This window comes from Cebus imitator, unplaced genomic scaffold, assembly GCF_001604975.1.
Source record: "Cebus imitator isolate Cc_AM_T3 unplaced genomic scaffold, Cebus_imitator-1.0 Scaffold300, whole genome shotgun sequence".
NCBI lineage: Eukaryota > Metazoa > Chordata > Mammalia > Primates > Cebidae > Cebus > Cebus imitator.
The window spans coordinates 810979-832106 of record NW_016107615.1 but is presented as its reverse complement, the minus strand read 5'-3'; the positions used below and the strand labels follow the sequence as shown (position 1 = coordinate 832106).

Genomic DNA, 21128 nt, shown 5'->3' with positions numbered 1-21128 from the left:
AAAGTATGGCAAATGTAAAATGAAAGCCTGTTGAAAGATTCTGGAAAAGATTTATCTTCCTGATAAAAGTGATTAATGTGGCCAGAGTTGCCTTTCCTCTCTCATTCCTGCTTAGATGCCTAGATCTGTAGTGGCTTTCTAATGACCCTGATGTAAAAAGTGTAAGGATGAAAACCAAGATGTTGAAATTGGCAAACAATGTCACAATGTGCATGGGTTTCTAATATCATCAGTGATCAGCTGAACCCACGACGGTGACCACCTAACTCCAAATATCTTATTTGTCTAAGCCAATGTTAAATGAACTTTCTGTTACTTGAAACTTAAAACTGCAATTATTAGTTTGCCAAATTATATGTTAAATTGTAGAATTTGATCATGCCCAAATAACTTCAATACTCTTATGAAAGGAGGCAGAGATCCCTACACACAGGGGAAGTCAAATATTTAAATGAAGTGGAACCAAGTTAGAGAATCCACTTTACCACACAGACACAAACACCAAGGATTGGCAAAAACAACAGAAGTCCGCAATCTGATTTAGAAAGTATCGTAGATGGCTGCTCTGATGTTCTTTTCTCTTTCTTAGGAGGAAAAAAACTATCCCTTTATGAGTAAATATACTACATTTTTAGACAAAATGGAAAAAACAATAACTGAGTCACGTATAGTTTTGTTCTTAAGAAACATAATATGGTTGAAGAAAACAAAACTGATAATCAAGAATGCTGAAGTGCCCAGTGCTAATACACTGTCAGAGTACAAAATTTAACATGGTCAGTTGTGTTTGATAGAAGATTGGGAAGGGCTTTCAAATGTTTCACAGTGGAGGAAATACCTACGTTGTCTCTTGAAAGGGAAACATGTATTCACCTGAGATACAGACAAGGGCATGTAAGGCAGAGGCAGTTGTTTAAGCCAAGGACACATGGAAAGTAAGCAGTAGGGTGCATCTGAACAACTATAGGAAGCCCAGCTGGAGGCACAGCAGAAAGAGAAGTCAGAAAGCGAGGAGCCAGGTCATATCCTGGAGCCACAATTAGGAATTTGGAAATTTTTCTGAAGTTAATATGGGACAATGAGTATATCAGGAACATTGCCAAATTTTTATTGCGGCATAGCACCCAAGCACTAGTGTAGACAGGCACTATGCCAAGTACCTGGGAGTTAAAACGTTTTCATGACAGAAATCATGACTTGGGACCATTGCCCAACTCTCTATTAGCAATACCATCCTCCCTGTCCTAACTGCATTAGTCATTGCTTAGTTCAAAAGTCTGAGCACTTCCTAATCAACAAAAATCTCCACGTTCTAATGGTTTCTCTTGGTTTAAGAACTTTTCCAAGTGATTTTGTACTTCCTATTTGAAAATTTTAAAACGTAACTTTCTAAAGATACCTGCTATGGCTTGAATGTCCCCTCCAAAACTCATGTTGCACTTTAATTGCCATTGTAACTGTATTAACAGGTAGGACTTTTAAGAGGTGATTAGGCCATAGGACTTTACCCTCATAAGTGGATTAATGTCATTATCACGAAAATGGGTTCATTACCATAGGAGTGGGTTAATTCTAAAAAGATGAGTTTGGCTCCCTTTTGCCTTTCTCTTGCTGACATTCTCTTGCCTGTCCATCTTCTGATATAAAATAATGAAGCAAGAAGGTCCTTATTAGATGCCAGCTCCTTGATCTTGGACTTCTCAGCCTTGAGAACCATGATAAATACATTTCTATTGTTTATAAATTACTCAGCCTGTGGCATTCTGTTATGGCTGAACAAAACAGATTAAGACAACGTTCATATAAATTTTTCCTCTAACTGGAAAATGCAGTAAGTGAGGGCCGTGAGGAGGTCAGATAAGGGCAGAAGGTGGGGGGAGCTTGGAAGGAGATAATAAAGTGAAGGCTACCTCAAGCAAAACCGCGAATGGAAGCAAGCCACCTTCAACAGGAACCCCCAGTTTATAACCTAAGTTATAAATACTAGGTGATAAATGCTAACAGTTCTCGGGTAGTGCTGCTCACAGCTCCCTTTCTTGCCTAATGATAGGTCAATCGGTTTTCTTCTTGACGCCCGCTAGTCAACTTTCTTTGGCATTTAATAATTAATGTCTCATTATACCTGTTCATAAACGTGAATATACTTAATATTTTATGTCTCAATGCACCTTTCAGGAACATTTAAAAGAAAAACAAGTCCAAAGCCAAAACCAATGCTTTGTTCACAGCCACAGGAAATTGGGGAGTTGCACTGGGTATCCATACAATAAAATGCTTCCAGTGCATAAATAAACTCAACATATATCCTTATCACTGTTGATTGTGGTTGCCCAGTTGAAATCAACCAGTATGCAGAAAAGCCCTCTATTTCCATCCTGAGGCAATCATGAACAAAAGTTTACTTCAGTATAGGCAGGGGCGTATTTATAACCAGGAAAAGAAAATCCTTTGTAAAAGTGGGATTCACAAGGTGAGTTCCATCTATTCACTGTCTAGCTCCCCTAACGATACCCTACTAAGCCGAGTTTAATCAACTACCAACTCAGGACAGCGTAATTATTTTCATTATTTCCTTTTAATACTGCAATGTGTCACCATGGTGGCAGTAAGGACAGGATGGGAAAGAAAAAGAAATGCAGAGATCACAGATACGAGAAGGAACCCAGTGAAAAGCAGTAGAAGCTTGTCCTGTCTCTTATACAAAATCTGCCCCCAATACTGGCCTCTATTCTGAGAAAGAAAACGAAGGAAAAAAAAATGCATTTCAGTCACATTACAAAGTAAACCAACCTGTGGCCAGAGGGAACACATGGAGATGCCCACCTTGAATCTGGGGGTGTTTTGGCTCAGTGCTTTGTGGAATGAGGACCTGCATAAGGGGGATGCCCAGGGTACTAACAAAAGTAGTAGACGCCTGTTGGCACAAATCTGTAAACAAAAGTGTGATGTGGATGAACAACTGGCTGTTGGAACCTCCTGGACTCTTCCCGTAAGAGCAACAATTATTTCCAGCTCTCTTACCTGGGGCAGCTTGAATCAGGAGGAACATTCTTCAAGGGCCGCAACCACAGCCAGCAATAAAAGTGTTATATCTTTCCTGTCCAGAGGAGGGCGTCAAAGTAAGTTTCTGCTTTTCTCCCTGTCCATTCGTTTGCCCCATGCTCTGGTTATGAAACATTTCATCCTCCACTTTGCAGGCCAAGAGGTAGCCAAGGACAACGGTAAAGCAAGCTTGAATGTTTAATCCGTTGCATATATGGCCATAGTTTGTTAAAGCCTGAGGCAAAGAACCTAAGACAGGTCAGGTGGCAAGTGTGTAATCAGTGATGACCCAACCATCACTAACACACCCCCAGATCTGTATGGCCATTTAGCCAGACCCTCAAACAAGCACAAAGTAAATTTCTATTCCTTGTTGTTATGTAAAGAGATTCAACGTTATTACTTATCTTCAGTCAGGTTCAGAGAAAATATTAACCTAAACTAGAAGATTTTAATTTTTAATAACATTTCACGAGACTGTAGGATACCACTTAAAAGGTAGATACTGAAAGAAGGACTCATCAGAGAAACAAGAAGGGCTATCCACGACTTTATCAATAATTCTTTCAATGAATCCACAAGTAGCTTCATGAAAGACTTATGAATCAAGACATGATCTGTTGGATGATTGATTTCTTATTAGCCCAAATTAGTCTCGTTCTATTTGAAAACTTTTTTAAAATTATTTTTTTATATATTTTATTGCGTTTCAGGTTTTGGGGTACATGTGAAGAACATGCAGGATTGTTGCATAGGTACATACATGGCAATGTGGTTTGCTGCCTTCCTCCCCATCACCTATATCTGACATTTCTCCCCATGTTATCCCTCCCCAACTCCCCAACCCCCGCTGTCCCTCCCCTATTTCCCCCCAACAGACCTCAGTGTGTGATGCTCCCCTCCCTGTGTCCGTGTGTTCTCATTGTTCAACACCCACCTATGAGTGAGAACATGCGGTGTTTGATTTTCTGTTCTTGTGTCAGTTTGCCGAGAATGATGGTTTCCAGGTTCATCCATGTCCTTACAAAGGACATGAACTCACCAATTTTTAATGGCTGCATAGTATTCCATGGTGTATATGTGCCACATTTTCCCTGTCCGGTCTATCATTGATGGGCATTTGGGTTGGTTCCAAGTCTTTGCTATTGTAAAACTAACTTTTAAAATTATATCTATATAACAATAAAACAAGAATTGGTTTGAACAGTTTTATCAACCAATTAGACAACTCAGGTTTTGTTTGGAATGTGCAAAGAACAAAATGGGTCAACAATAAAACTGTTTATAGCACAGGTGTTGAAAATAGCTACACTTTTCAACCAATTGTGTTACAATCATCTAGACATAGCATAAGTGAGCTGAATTGAAGATAACAGCCATTTTATTGCAAGACCACTGTAACACACAATTATTAAAATTGATTAATACTTGGGCCAATGCAATTTCATTACCTTTGATCAATTTCAAACATTATTTTTTAATGGCCTTCACTCTTGTCATTTCAGTTAGAACTGCATGAACGCTAGTGGAACAACACACAGTCCTTTTTCATGAGATTAAGTTCTTGGCTTCAATAACAGGTCCCAAAGGAGTAAACTGCTAAATACAGAAGACTAGATGCCTCTACAAACACTAGTTAGAAATCCATACCTTTTAGAGGATGTGTTTTAATAGATGTCTATGTTTTAATGCCAGAAAAAAATAGCACATGAAATGGGGGTTTTAATTACAGTATACTCCCTAGCACTGGGCTTTGCTGAATGTAGGAACCCAGAGCATGGTCGTTAAATTGCTACACGGAAAAGATGGAAAACAAGCATTATCTGATCTAAAAATCACCCTTTTCCCAGTCTCAGGAAAGTACAATCAGGAAAAAGTAGGCTCCTTACTTCTTCATCCACTGCTAAAGCCACATCAAAATCCATTCCCTTGCTTCAATTTCCATGGGCTTTGCAGTGGTTCAACCTTCAACTGCACTGCAAGCAATAATTAGAACCTTTACAACAGTGGCCTTACTCCCTCACCCTGGTTTACATTTTTCTTCAGTGCTCATTAAGTGACTCCTCAACCTTCAGGTTAAAGAAAACCAAACAAACCAGAAACATCTTAAGGCTTTTCATAATATGACGTTGACTTAAACCTCTTTCTCTCCTTCCTCTTCTTTCCGTACCTGCTCTTCCACTCCCTCTCTCTCTGCCTCTCTTCTCACCTCCCTTGTTGTTCTCAAATAGCCTTGCATCCTATCGTCCTGCCACGTAGAACTAAAGGTCATTTCCAAATATTACGAATAATTCTATACCTTTATATCATATACCTGGAATATTATTTGTATCTTTCTCCGGCTGGAAAACTCCTTCAAAACTAGTCCAAATTTGTATTATCCTTCTGTAAATTCATCTCTGTTCATCAAAGCTTTGTTATTAGTTTCTGGTTTCTAGTTAGATGTTTTTATACTGTTTGGTTATATGACACCTTATTCAAAGTTCATAATTTCATCGAATATTATAATTTATTATTTCTCCTTCCTGACTTCCTAAGAGTTTCTGAGCTTTTTGAAATAAGTGAATCTAATTTAGGTATTTTTAAATATCCTGTGCATCAATGTTTATTGCACTGTAAGCATATGATCAATAATGTCCATTGGAAAAAAAACACACAATTTAAGAATTGTAATTTATTCTGTAAATGAAGCAAAATTAATATATTTTAATTGTGAAAACCCTCACATGTTCTAATAGGAAACAATTTAATTGTTTGCTACCTAATGACCAGTACATCTTAGCCAAAGAGGAAAACATTGGACCATATTAAGAACATACTTTACAAAACAGATATCTGAGTACCTGAGCTATAATTTTGAGCCTAAGAAGCGCAGGAAAGAATCAATATCATCAGAGCAGTAATCTTAGGAGATAAATGGGCAGCCAGTGTCATTCTCCATTCATCATGATATTGTTACAGCAGAGATTGTGCAGAATTATAATCTATCCTGACAGTGCTTACTGATCCAGAACTCTACTGCAGATTTTTATAACTTACATTTTTAAAAATGCATTAGGAAACTTTGATTTAGACATTACAGAGTATTGAATAAAAGAGACGACCGAGTAAGTTATTGTTCTTTTGTATGCGGTACCACTATACCATGTGCTGACTGGTCTATTCACAATTTAATGGTTTGTTTACCACCTCCTGCCTGCTGTTCTCATTAAAGCATATCATTTGGCGATTACAAAGTGATAATTTATTGTTTTCCCCAAGGCTAGTTTTATTTTATTTATTTTCATGCTTTATTTAATTATTTTTTTAATGATCCAAAGCCCCACTAGCATACTCATTACTGATACACATCAACCAGGCAACTCATTTCAGTTCTGTGATCTGTCTACAGCTACTATCGGGACTTAGATGGACATTTTGAGCCATTCAGAATGATGAAATTCTTAAACCTGACTTGAGAGAAGCAAAACAAGCAAATATCCTACAAAGCAGAAATACCATTCATTACTTCCTCCTCATCTAATGACCTTGAGAGTTTCACAACCCATATGCCAATCAAATACTTTCTAAGTGGATTCTTAACCATCAAAATATAGAATAAATTTATATTTGCTGCTTAAATGGCATTCTCTTTTATGCAGACATTATACTTGTAAATTGGGTATGAAAGTATTATTAGGATATACATGTTATCTGTTATTTGCAAATGTTCAGAGTTTTACATATGACTTGTAAAAGTGTTTTATTACTGTCTTTTATTTTAAAAAATAAAGTCAACTTTATATATATGCTAATTGTCATGAGCCTCAGAGAGATTTTGGTGCCAACATGACATGAAACTGTACCTAACCTTTGTGACATCAATAATGAAGCTTGATTGAAAAAAAATCACAAGCATAACAAATCAATGCCCACACTAAATAAATACATTTCTGTTTGTCTGTTTGCTAGGCCTATGACAGACAAGGCAAGCTCAGCTCTCAGAAGCAAAAATTCTGTATCTAGGAGTCAGAGGTAATTTTAAGAACTATGAAGAATTATGTATTTATTTCTGAAAACAGAAGTCTAATGTGTAAAAAATATGATGGTAGGCTAAGTAGGTTAATAGACTATTTTATTATTTAGTCTATGACATTTTAACGTCTTAACTTTTTATTTAAAACCAAGTTTATAAGTGCTTTAGTTTCAGCTATTCATTTTAGTTTACCATATATATTTAGGAAGGGACCCAGATTAATTAAACCAGTAAAGTAATTTGTAAAGAGAAAACAAAACTATAAAATTTTCTTTTGTGATTTGCATTGGCTGAAATGAATTACTACGGCCAAAATGTCACCTTAGAATTTTTTTTTCCTTGCTTATATACTATAATGGGTCAAAGCGTCCCGTCCCACAAATAACCACTACGTAATAAATAACATCTCAATTTTTTTTACATTACAGGCATAATTTTCACTCTAATATTTTCTAAGTCCCAATGTATTAGTATGACTTTGAACCATGGCTAAAAGGATTAGGTTCTGGAGCATATTCTAGAATATCTATTTCGTTTTCACAGTCTCCCTCACTGTTTTTAATTGCCACCTGCTGATTAGTAATGGCTCATTAGCGTATCATAAGGAATAGCTAGTTAGTTGTGCAATGCCCTAAATAACTCTAAGAAAAGTAAAACACTTTTAAGTTTAGTGTATATTTAGAAAATAATTATGTATTTAGGACAATAAAAGATATATTTGATTTACTTTAACCTAATAACACACGTTTCCCATATCCTAAAGCGGGTACCTTATAGCAAAAATCCTAATTCCAACTATTAGTATTCCCTATCTCTCCCAGATGGTCCCAGATTTTTTTCTCAGGTTGGATTTAATTTATTGGAGTTATTTTTGCTATAGAGCTAAATCCAAGTGTTAACAATCAATACTGGTACATCCATGTGATTTAATAGTCCTCCAATGAGAATCCTTCTCTTTCTTCAGAGGGCATTTTACCTATATCTGTATTAGTATAATTATGACTGTCAGTTTCCACTATGGTGGAATAGTTTCCTCTCTCTCCTTCACTAAGACTTTCAGCTCTTTGAAACCAGGGACTGTACTATATTCCCCTGAGACATCCACTCCTACTTCCTAACAAATGGTACTTGGGTGAAGCAGGTATTAAATACATTTAAGTAAATTACTAAGACCTGACAAATTTGAGACAAAACAATGCTTGATTCTATGTGAGACTCTCACCTTTGTGCACATCCTGTGAACAGAGGTACAAACTACCTTTCTTCAAGACTATCTTTCCAAGAATGTGTATGTAGCAACCAGCCTTGAAAAACAGACAGGGTTTTCTCCAGAGAAAAGCTTGGTCGTGTTTACAATTTTGAAAAGATGAATATAGTATCTCCCTCAAGAGCAATAGGCGGGCATGCTTATTGCCCAGCATAAAAAATTGGGGATCCTTAAGCACAAGGTTCCTGTCCTGTCATACAACCACTGCATGCTCAGGGTCCAACAGGCCTCTTTTCGTCACTTGTGGGAAATGGGGATCAAAACACTATTGCAAACATGATACTTATGCTGCGTGCTCTGCTGTGATAAACTCTCTCGTCTTTCACCCAGGGGTCTCGTCTTCTGCAACTATCCAAGAAACTATGGCAAGCTAACTTGTTAGCGGGGTAGCTTGGTAAAATATGGGACCTTTAAAAGACATTGAAAGAATCTTGGTAAGAAAAACTGACATAGATGCTGTTATTATAAAACCCAAGAATTTTAGTTTTAATCACAATTGGGTGGGATATGTTTGATTAAAATCTAAAAGCAATTTTGTGTGCTGTGTTTCTCATTTTGGCCTCTATCTTCATGTCTACACCTCAGCACAGATGCTCCACCAGCACATACCTCACTGACTAAAACTTTGATGAATATTTATTAAGTGGCTAGCATGAAAGGGACACCTGTAACTATCTCTGCAATGTTTTTTGTTTTCTGTCTCTATCACGTAGAGAGTTATCCTGTCTGATCTTATGATTTTCCTACTCAGAATCTTTTGCTGATTTCTCATTGTATTCAGAACCAAGTTCTAACCATCAACTTTTCTCCAAACCTATGAAATTATTCTAATCTACTTCTGGAAACTGATATTATACAAACTAATCGCCTGTCAAAAAATGCACACTCACAACAACCCAAATTTATTTTTCTGAGCTTTCTTACCTCCATGCCTTTGTTCAACCTTTCTGGAAGTCATGTTTCATATCTACACGTTAATTTATCTAAAGCCTTTATAGCCTCCAGTGCGCATCTTTTATGGACAGCACTAACAGACTCTACCCCACCAGAATTTATATTCTTCTCTCCTACAATCTTTGCCTGACACCATTATGCCTATATTACAATTATTTAGACATTTATGTAACTCTCTCAAAATAGTGTATGTTCCTAAAGGATCTATCATCTTTGCATTAACTAAATTTTACATTTAACAGAAAGCCATGTACAGAGTAGGCATTCAATACGTCTTAATTAAAATAAATGATTAATGATTATGTAACTGGAAATCACCATCTCTATGTAGCATCAGATGTTTATGTGTATTTAGAGTACGAATTAAGAACGGGCTTCTGCTTCATATCTGCCTAATGCCACATAGAAACTATCTAGCTAATGTCATGATAGAGGAGGATAACTCAGTAGGCTGGCTGAATTGCACCTACACACGTGTTGGGACCTAAAGTATTTTGACCTACTTATAAAGCGTAATAAAAATTTACTTTACAAATATGATTATGTGCTTGGCTAAAAAAGTAATATCTTAGTTGTCATCAAAATTTTTAGAGAGAGAACATTATTCAAGAAAATACTTAGAATATGGAATATGAGACCCTAATAGTATGACTTGGAATAAACAGGAAAAAATATAACAAGAATTTTGGAAAAACAATGTAAAGTTGAGAGGAGGGGGGAGAGACAGGGAAGAGACATGGGCTGGGCAACATTCCAAGAAGCCCACCTACTAAGGATGGTGGTCAATGAGGAATTACCAGTGGAGAATGGCTGATGACCTTTTATTAACAAAAATTATGTAATAATAAATAGCAGGTAATATTCTTTACTATGTGCCAGGTTCTCATCTAAATCTTGTTTATGCATTTATGCATTTATTTGAAGGTGGAACCATTATTAGCTGCATATTAAAAATGAGGAAACTGTGCCATTGTAAATTTAAGAACATTGCTCAAGACCATCCACTACAATAGCTGGATGTAATGGAGTTGGAATTTGATCCCAGGCAGATCAATTTCAAGTCTATTTCTAAATTGGTTGTATTTCTGTGATATAAATTCCCCTGATTTCAAATCTTCAAAAGAATATGAAATGGCCGTATTGAACTATAGTACTGGCACTGCAGGGAATATGAATATATGTGGAATGACCCTAATTTTCCCTTTCCTGACTGACTGACTACAGAAGGCAGCAGCATTGGATCATAAGAAAGCTAAGTTTTAATGTTCCAGGAAGTTACCTGTGCTAACGTCATGTGTAGACCACCGCTGAAGTATGAGCCATTGCTTTAAGGTACAGCTAACTCAGGAGCAAATGAAAACCATTTATTTTTATTTATTTTATTTTCCTAAGAAATCCTATTAGTAGTTATCTGAAAAAGATCATAAGTTGTTATCTAGGTTACCGTTATAACACCTGAGTTGGTATTTCAAGAACAGATCTAGGTATATATTTCTATTTCCCAGAACTCTGGACAATTTCAGAAACACGAAACATAAATACTCCTATGACAGAGTTATATTAATACACAAAAAAGTTCTCTGTGACCTCTATGAAACACTGAGTGTACAGCTTAAGTAAAGATTCTGGAAAGTCCTGAGCAACTTTTCAAGGTCAAGGGAGATCTAGAAGTGTGAGTTTCTGCTAAGTTTTGTTGCTTTTTTTTGGATTCCAATCCACATTATTAGTTCATTTCCCAGACACAGTCTAAGGTTGGATAAATATTCCCTAGAGCAAAGCATCATCTTCTTCCCAGCACCAGGACATAGCTCCACACAGGATATGGGAAGGGACCTCTCAGATTTGAACAGCTGAATGACCATTTCTTGACTGCACTGTTGTTGACTCTTTCGTTAGCTCACACTGTAGCCTTTTTTTCTTCCCTTCTTCAAAGAATTTTCTAAACGAGACGCTAGAGTAATGTTGCATTCCTAGATTACTTTCTAACCCACGTGCGCTTATTCCAGAAACCTTCTGGAACCATCAGTCAGAAAAAATAAAAACAACTTTAATTCATTTTGTTTCTCTTGCCATCTTGTTTCTTTTACCTCAAATTGTTGCCTAGATTTACTAAATGTTTTTGGTCATCCTGTGTTATTTTCACATCTTTTTTCCTCAAACCAATCAGCAAATTATTTTCTAAGTGAGATTTTCCACAATCCCCAAATTTCTCTTTCTACCTATAGGTTATTGTAGTAATATCAGCACCATTTGTTACTTAGTTTGCTCTGATTCCCAAATAGAAAAATAATTGTATTTTTGAAATGAAAATTGCTATCAGCACTACGTTTTCTGCTTTCATGATTATCATAGAAGAACTACTCTCTCAGTTCTGAGGACACACTGAGTGTTGTCAAATCCTCTGGTCCCAACTTCTTCTCTCTTTGGCCATAAGTTGTCAAAAAGGCAACTGAAAAGGCTACAGCAGAATGCCTTCCAAAACCCTGGCCCCATACAGATGAAGGGCTGAAATTGAAGTATAAACTGATGTTAGGAAAATTGATGTTAACATCTTTGTTTAATTTCCATGTCTGTAAATGAATTTTCCTAATATTGCATGCAGTTTAAAAAAGTTTACATATACCACTGGTTGTTAGATTGTAATTGTATATAACTAGCAATGTTCAACTCATTTAAAAGACTTCAAGTGATTAAAACAAAATAAAGAACTCAAGAATCCAGGAGTAACATTTCATCCTCAACTTGGTTCTTTTTTACTAGGACTGAAGAATCAGAAATATATTTCTCCTATTACTCATATCCTATGAGTTCTGCATGTAATGTGAAATTTATGGGGAATACTCCTCAAAACACAATAACTGGAAGTGATGAGGCAATCCTTAGAAGTGAGGCTATTTTGATAAGAAAACTAGAACTTTAAATAAATTACTTTACTTTTAATACATTTAAAGAGAGAGGTAAGAATGAAGCAGTGGTGCTTGCTTGGAAGAGTAAAAATCCACGTGGAATGTTACAAATGCATAGAAATTAAGCAAAATGGGAGAACGCATTTCCATCAGCACCCCCCCCCCGCCACTGCCCTTTCTGTTGAACTTGCTCTTTACAAGTGGGTTTGTTTTATTATTGTTTGTTTGTAAATGTGATGGCCAAAACCAAATAAATTAGTAGAGAAAGAGTTCTATGGTACTCTGCAAAGCTAAGAGTTGGGGCAGGCTCCACCCACCAGTCAGCTGCTGGGTAATCCTAGGATACCTGAAGAGAAGAAGGGAGGCTCATCCTCCCTCAGAGAGCACAGTAAGTGTTCATTTGAAGTTGAACTGACCACTTCATGCCAAATAATCACCTAAATACCTTTGCAAACTGCATTCCTTCCTTTCCTCTTTCTTTCCTTCCCTCTCTTCCTTTTTCCTTTTCTCTTTCTTTCCTTCCCTCCCTTCCTTTTTCCTTTCTTCATTCCCGCTACAGTATGTAATTCTGTGTCATTATATTTTGTTTATATAAACAACTGTGTTCCTATGTCTAGGATTGGCCAATGGGAACATAAATACCATAAATGCAGGTATCTTGTATGTCTTATTCACTGCATTGTCTCTAGTACCGAGCTCAGTACCCATCACTCAGTAGGCCTTCAGTAAATATTTGTTAACATGAGTAAATTCACTGGCATTAAGAAGGACCTTTAATACATCTTGTGATGATAGGTTATCAGGTGCTATTTTTAAATTGGAATATAAATTTGATTAAAGAACAACATAAATTATTAAATTAGGAAGCTCAGGTATCTACTTTCTTCCAGAACAGTTTACTATATAGCTTTGACTTTGCTTCCAACTCCCTTGTACTGCTCTACATAGACAATTTGCTTATGTTTGTATGCGATTTTAATTTGACTGAAATATAATTTTAAAATTAAACCATCAAAAATAGATCTTATCGGAATTTGTTCTCTACTTAAAATAAGAAAGTGGAGGGAAGGTTTAGATCTGAACCACACGTTATACCCAGAAGCGACGGACTCAGATCCAGCTATGGTGAACACAAACAGGATGAAGAAAAAAATCTGCCTGGCCACCCCCAAGAGAAAAACCAGGAACCACAAGAAATAACAGCTTATAAAAACCTGATACAATTTATCTTGGCTTTCCCAATGGACTAAAATAAATATTTGTATATCTTTGCTCTTTGTCCATATAAAATAGCAAGATACATTTTGAAATATCCAGTTAAATTAAAATATGCCTTCCAGACAAGCCAAGGGAGGTTACAATAAGGGACTATCTGATGTGTTTCATCAAATTACAAAAATTATCAGGCTAATAAATTAGAGTTTTTAAATCTACGTTGCAGCTTGAGCTACAATATTGGTACAAGCTGATCTTACAAGTTGTTCTCTACAGAATAGAGTTAATACAATGAAACCAAGTGAAGAAATGGAGAGAAAACGCCCACACTTGTTTTATTTTTACGGAAGGTAAAATCACCTGCACATACTTCTGTTCAAAGAAAAATGTTCAGTTTCATTTTATTCTCACAGATAGAAATGTACTCCATAGAATTGGAACTGCTTCTTTTGTTTCTTGTTCTATCAGAATTTGATTTGCATATTTCAGGACATGTTAAGGTGCTCTCTGTGATTCAGAGAGTTTATAAAAAGGTAATTTGATCTCAAATCATAGTTTTCTTACTTTATTTCTAATACTGAAAGCTGCATTCCCTTCTGAGAAGTGAGCCATAAGAGGAAGACATTAGCTTGCCTTGTATTAGATAATAAAAAAGTTCCACAGGGGATGAGTTACATATTATGACATTGTGAATATAAGGCTCATTTGGATTTAATTCATTACTACATCATGTTGCACAGGAAAGCAATTTTTAAGCAATAGAAGTGCACTTCATTTGTAAAAGACCAAGATATAACACACAATCAGTTACTGAAGACAGAAACTGATTTCCCAAATCAGGCATATAAAATTTAATATATTTGCTCCAGTTATAATGAAAGGAAAGAGAACTTCAATACTGTTTTTTATAGATAAAAATGACACTTTGTGAAATTTAGAAAGTGAATTTTTGCTTGGGGAGTTGACTACATTTTGATGCCACAAACTGAATAAGTTGAAGAAAGTGATTAAGCATTTTTAGTAATATATTCGAAGTATTTGTTAGATACATACAATATATTTTCAAATTCTGTTTTCAGAAACTTAATATTACTACATTAAAATAACACCTGAAATGTTTTAATGAAATAAAGACAATAATGAACATTGGCCATTTTTTTAAATTTCAATATCAATTTTCCATATCAGTTAAATTCTAAGGACTGACTAAATTATTCCATAATTTTAAAACTGCCACCATATTACATTGGTTTATTTAAGTTATCTAATTCTGTGTGTAAAAATCAGGGTTCTCCGAGAAGCAGAACATACAGGATGTGTGTGTATGTGTGTGCACGTACTTGTGTAGAAAGAGAGCTAGACTGATTTATTTTAAAGAGCTGACTCACACAATTGTGAATGCTTGCAAGTCAAAATCTGCAGGGTAGCTGGCAGGCTAAAGACCCAAGGAAGAACACAGTTTGAGTCCAAGGCCGTCTGCTAGTTGAATTACCTCTTTTCTGGGAAGGTCAGTCGTTTCCTATTAAAGTTTGCAATGGATTGGATGAGACTCGCTCATATTATGAATGGTAATCAGCTATATTTAAAGTCTACTAATTTATATCTTAATCTCATCTTAAAAATACCTTCACAGAAACATCTAAAATAATATTTGACCAAACATCTGGGTACCATGTATTAATTATCCTAGTTAGTACATAAAATTAAACATTATACTGGTTATATAAGCATCTACAATTTGGAAAGTAAAATGAACTATCCATTCAGTGACAGTTTTCCAGGTTGGGGGCAGTGGGGTGCCGGTATTCATCATCTGTTTTTGGTACTTGAATTACGCAGCAACTTTACTTTCTCTCCCGTTAGCTAGAAATATCCACTGGAAAAAATTTTAAGTAACGATGACAAAGTATTTAATTGATTTGAGGCATTTTACATACATAATCTATTTTAAAATATATTTTAATTGAAATGTCCCCCTGTAAATCACTCCTATGAGATTATGAAATTAATAGTTTTAGCTGAAATTCACTTAATTTTTAAAGCATGGATTAGGATTTTGAAACTGCAAACGTCAAAGGACCGTATCTGCCACTTGAATATTGATTTCATTGACACTAAACAGGAATGTGAAAGAGAGAAGCATGCAAACAGTTCTCAACCTTTCCATGTTTAACTTATACTGCACTCTACCACATGTGATCATTACCAACTTTTCTATAGCATGAGTGTCGGGAAGTCAAATGAATCCACAGGAAATTGACATATCTGATCCTCAAAGTAAAAGTTTTGTTACTCCCTTGTACTACAACTGACTGATCTTGTTCCTTTTTTGGAATCAATAAGATCAAGAATTGAGTGGATGGAAAAGCATATTATAGTCAATGCAGGAAAAAGATACAAGAAAAATGTGATAAGCCCTAAGGCTGATTAATTTTCAGAATAGGCAGCCAGTTACTGCAGATGATCTTGATATATCTAATGAAAATAGTTCATTGATAGAAGACAATCACTGCAATTATGTAAAATAGACCCCTCTAACTAATAATACCAAATAAAATAAATTAGAAAAATTAACAGTTCCAACATTTGATCCTTAACACTCCTAGTCCTGATGCTTCACATTAGATAGACTCAATAAAAAAGATCAAGAAAATTTGCTTACTAGGAAAGTAACACCTAATCTCAGTATGTAACCAAATTGATAAAATAATTTGTGTGCATGTGTGAGTGCATGGGAGCTGAGGAGGAGAGAGAGACAGAATCCTTTGAACTTGACCACTGAGAGTAAGAAAGCAAGCCTTTAAGCAGAAATGGCCCAGACTGAGACAACCTCTTCCTGAAGCTGAAATTAGCTGTGAGGGGATCCACTTTATACCTCCTGAAAACCTGTGATCATGGAAATACCTTTTGCAAATTTTTTATTTTCATTTATGCTGTATAGAAAAAGAATGCCCTCAAGATTAAACAGGATGTCATTAAAAACTATAGAGTGACTAGCCAAGTGCCTGGAATATAGTAGACATCCAGCTCATGTTTATATAAGAGAAAAAAATTCATCTATATACAAAATCAACTTTTTAGTGCATCCTATGAGCACGTAGATAAAATTTGTTTAAAAATCAAAGGGATATGTGTATGTGTATACATAGCCATGTATATATATATGAATCATACATATGTATGATGAAAATTTCAATAAGAGGTATAAATAACAAAAAGTATACATTATTTTCATTTTCAAAAAAAGTGATGATCCACATGGAAATGAAGGTTTATCAAGAAGATCTGTATTCTGGTTCATTCTCTCATGCAGTAAAGTCTTACTGAGTGCCTGCATGCTATTTAAACTCAGCCATACCCACGGCTCTTTCTCCACCACAAAACAGAAAGTGATTCATGCTGACAAAATGAGAGGAAATAAAGTATGTGGGTTACAAAGGGAAATCGAAAATTCAGCTGATAGGATATCAAGATTTCCATGAAGGAGTGGGCGCCTGAACCAGATCTCAAATAGTATTTTACAGTATTTTAACAGATTAAGATGGAGAAGGTTGGTGCAGTCAAAGTCCCCTTCAACAATCCTTATTCTTTCCCTTAGTGGGTGCTGCTCTTGTCAAATACCTAAGGATTGTGAGGGGCACGAGCTTGCATCTGTGAGTTGAATCCAGTTAAGACAATTAATGCCATTCTGCATAACACTGAGAAACTCTGAGTTAAGAAGTTGTCTTATTTAAGGTTCAGAACAATGAAACACTATGCATAATTAAATCAATTTTATCCTATGTACTCCTTTTCGGATTAAATTTAAGACAACGCACATTTGTTATCTGGAGAGATCAATGATAGGATAGCTAATTACTTCCTTTAGGAGCCATCACTCTATTACTGTTAAATTCATTCTGTTATCGTTTGCATACTCTGAATTATGTGCATACATTTACATGTTTTTCTCCAATTCAAACAGCAGTTGCTTTATTGCTTTGTTCATTTCTCCCAATCTTCCTCCTCTCATTCATTTTAATACTGAAATTAGAGAGGGACAAAAAACATGTGGGGAAGACAAATACTGTTATAATAATAATAATAACAGTAATAAGGTGAAGAAGGGCCAAAATATGGCTGGAAGATAAAGCTGGAGACTAGAAGAGAATAGCTGCTGATGGTATCATCATCATCAAACAACATCATCAAACAACAGCAAAATCTTGTGTTTGTACAAAAGCATGTCAGTCAAATATATATTTCTGTGTGGCGAGAGGAGAGACAAACCACTATTTCATATCAGCCTTTCTAGTGTCCTGACAACCATAAAACCACTCTGTGGGTCTTCATGAATTCCACAGTCAGTTTACCTTTAGGTAGGGACTGCCTTGATTCCCTCATTTAAGACTGGAGGTAATGTACAAGTTGTCCAGTTGCTTGAACAGGAAACTTGCTCAATTATTCATTCTTTGATAAATGAAATGCAGTGGTTCTTGAATGGAAGGAAGTTAACATGGGTGGCAGGTGCAGAAAGGGAGAGATAAAAAATGAGAAAACCGTGTGCACAGGAAAGGCACCAATAGTATAACAAGTAAACAAACCTAATGTCTGAGTTAAAAGAAGGGGACAGGAAAGCACCCCAGCTGCATATTTTCTTATATTATGGGATGGTAAATTAGTGCAAGTGAGAAAGTTATAGGTGAAAAAGTAAATTATATATATATATATTTTGCTTTTAGATAGCTTGGACAGAGATTTTCTCCTTTCAGGATATCAATTTTGTACAGAAAAGTCTGTAAAAATACATTAAATGTTAAAATGCAGGGTTGCAAGATTTTGGACTTTTTGGCCTTATAGATTGGTCATGAGTTGTGTTTCTTGCTGTAGCTAGTTGTCCTGGTTAAAATTATGGAATTTATCTTTCCAGAAGAGAAAAATGTATCCCTATAAGTTAAATCAACTTAATTATATCAGCTGACCGAGCATAGCTATATCGTAAGAATGGCAAAATCTTTCTTGTGTGTTTCTGATCAATGAATGGAGCTTTCAAGATTGTTGGGTTGAGAAGGATTCCGAGGCAAGGTCTTAGTACAGCAATAAAGAGTGCTATGATTCATGGGCATGAGCATGGCACAGAAAGTGGCAGTAATACACAGTAAATTTGTTACTTCCTTAGTTTGACGTCATTAAAGCCAGCTAACCAAACCAAATAGTGTCAATGGTAAAGTTTAATTAGTACTACAAAATTTAACACCCATATTACACATAACTAAATATACAATTTAGTGCTTGAAAGGGAGTAATGGAGGAGAAAGAGGAGAAAGAAGAAAGAGAACAGAGAGAACAAGATTGTTTTTAAAAGTACATTTGGAAGAACAGAAAACAAATGAGACTTAGGAATCCAATTTATTATATTAATTACTAAAATATGCCTATATCTGAAGCAGCATTTTTAACGAGGTTTCCAGACAAGATGTTATTCATCATGGTATTGTTGAAGGTAATTTATAACATTTTCTGTTTTCTTTCCTTGAGCAGTCTTGCTTTGTCACCAGGCTGAAGTGCAGCGGCACCATCTCAGCTCACTGCAACCTCCACCTTCCAGGTTCAAGCAATTCTCCTGCCTCAGCCTCCTGAGTAGCTGGGACTACAGGCACACGCCACCATGCATGTATTTAAAATTAGAACATAGGCTATCCTCTGAGTAATTATAGCATAATTATATAACTTAAATATGACCATGTCATATAATATAAAGTGCTATGTTCACATTTTGTATAACATTGCAAAATATGAAAAATATAAATGGTAAAATAATTTGAAAAATACATAGTATAATTGATAAACATAGAACAGTTTCTCATTTATTCATGCATTCATTTTATTCTTTAAAAAATAATTACTTAATGTCTATTAGATGATTGCATTTAATGGTGGACAACCAAGTTTGGTCCATTCTCTCATACAGTCTGCAGTCTAATCTATTATAAAAAGAACATATCTTGTATTACACAACTATTAGGCTACTTGATAAGAACTGACATGGGCTTAGAGCATGTGCAGGAAAAAAGAACCAACAGAGAAGACAGAGAGCAATCGATGAACAAAATAGCGGGCCAGTAAGAGCACAAAGTTATCAATAAATTCATGGAAAGTAACGGCAGGAATCTACTACTAGTAAGAGGTACATACTTAAGGCTAAGATGGCTTAGTAAACACAGAGACTCATAAGAACATGCAGGTGGGATGACTACTGAGGGTAAAGTCATTTTTGGATGAGAAGCTGTTACGCTTGCAAAGATATTTGTACCAAAAATACGTTTTTTTTGAAATAGAAAGTATGTTATCTCAATAAAGAGAAAAAAACTCTGGCTATTTGATGGACCCATAATTGTGAATCTGTGCCTAACCATAGAAAACTACCTGGGAGTGTAATTGCTAGTGGTTATACTTTCATAGCTAGATTTGACATAAATGTTATTTTATTGATTTTGGAGTTTAAGACTGGAATATAATCCTTACCATCATGCAGCTTCCATTCTGAGAAAAATAATATTTTAATGTAATTATTATGTATTTAAAATTTTATAATTAGTTGCCTATTTGCAAAGAGGACATAAGACAGTTTTTAAAGACCACAATGGTGCTGAAAAAAGGCTTAAAACAAGGCAAAGAAAGTCAAAGTAATATAAGGAGATAAAATAAATACATAGTTTAGTTTTTAAACAAAATGCTTGTCATGAAGTTCCTTATAAACCTACAAATAGAAATCTGACTCTAAACTTACTAAGAACCAAAGCAAAGAAGGAAGCAGACTAGGTTATGGCATTCACTGTGTCAATAAATTAAAAAGTAACCAGTTGCTCAGGAAAAAAAAAATGCACACACACACGATTATCCTTAACATTAAAAAGAAATTAATGCTAAAGATCCTTTTCTGCAAGAAATTTTGTAATAGAACTAACGTCCATAATGAAGTTAAAGTAAAAACAGTTTTATAGAGTTCTTCCATTTTCTTTGTTTTTTAATAGCAATCCTGAACCACTTAGTTTTATTTGCAACTTTCCTGCTCCAGCCTATATTTCAGGCAGTGGGTCCCTTCAGAATGAGTTTCCCAGGCTGTAGGTCAGCAGTCTCTGGCTGGTTTCAGCCAATAGGACAACTGCTAGGACACAGTGGCCGGAGGAAAACAGAAGCTGGGGCATTTCTCTCTCTGTCTTCAGTGGTGTCTGCAGCTGAGGTTACGTCCCCCTCTCTGCCCTTGTATGCACAGACTCCCAACCCCATGGCTTCTCCCTCTAGTCTAGGTTTAGTAATGGCTCCATTTTGTTACTCGCTGGGCTCCCTGAGTATCGCCTGATTGGCTTATCAGTTCGGTTCATTGTTGGAAGCATTTCTATAGTTTAAATGCCTTCTGCTTTAAATATTCAGGAAGTTTTTTTTTATCTTCATTGGATCCCGACTGATACAATCATTCATTATAAGACAACAGCATGTCCTTCAGCTCAATTCAATATGAACAATTTTACATTGAGAAGTATCTTTAAAAGAGTTATTATCCACATATTAAATGTCCAGGGATGCTTACACAAAAGTGAATAGCAGATACAGAAGAGTGTAGGAAACACATTCCTGTCTGTCACTGAGGCAAAATCTTCAGGAAGAGGATTAGAATCTACCAACACCAACACCCATGGAATTTAAGTACATGAATTAAGTGACACATCATTCAGTTGACATGCTTTTC

General features: G+C 35.6%; 1 protein-coding gene across 5 annotated transcripts in view; it reads right to left on the bottom strand.

Moving 5' to 3' along the window:
- Positions 1–21128, bottom strand: part of NAALADL2 (N-acetylated alpha-linked acidic dipeptidase like 2) — a 1349309-nt gene that overhangs the window by 673724 nt on the left and 654457 nt on the right. The gene's annotated exons all lie outside the window — the stretch shown is intronic.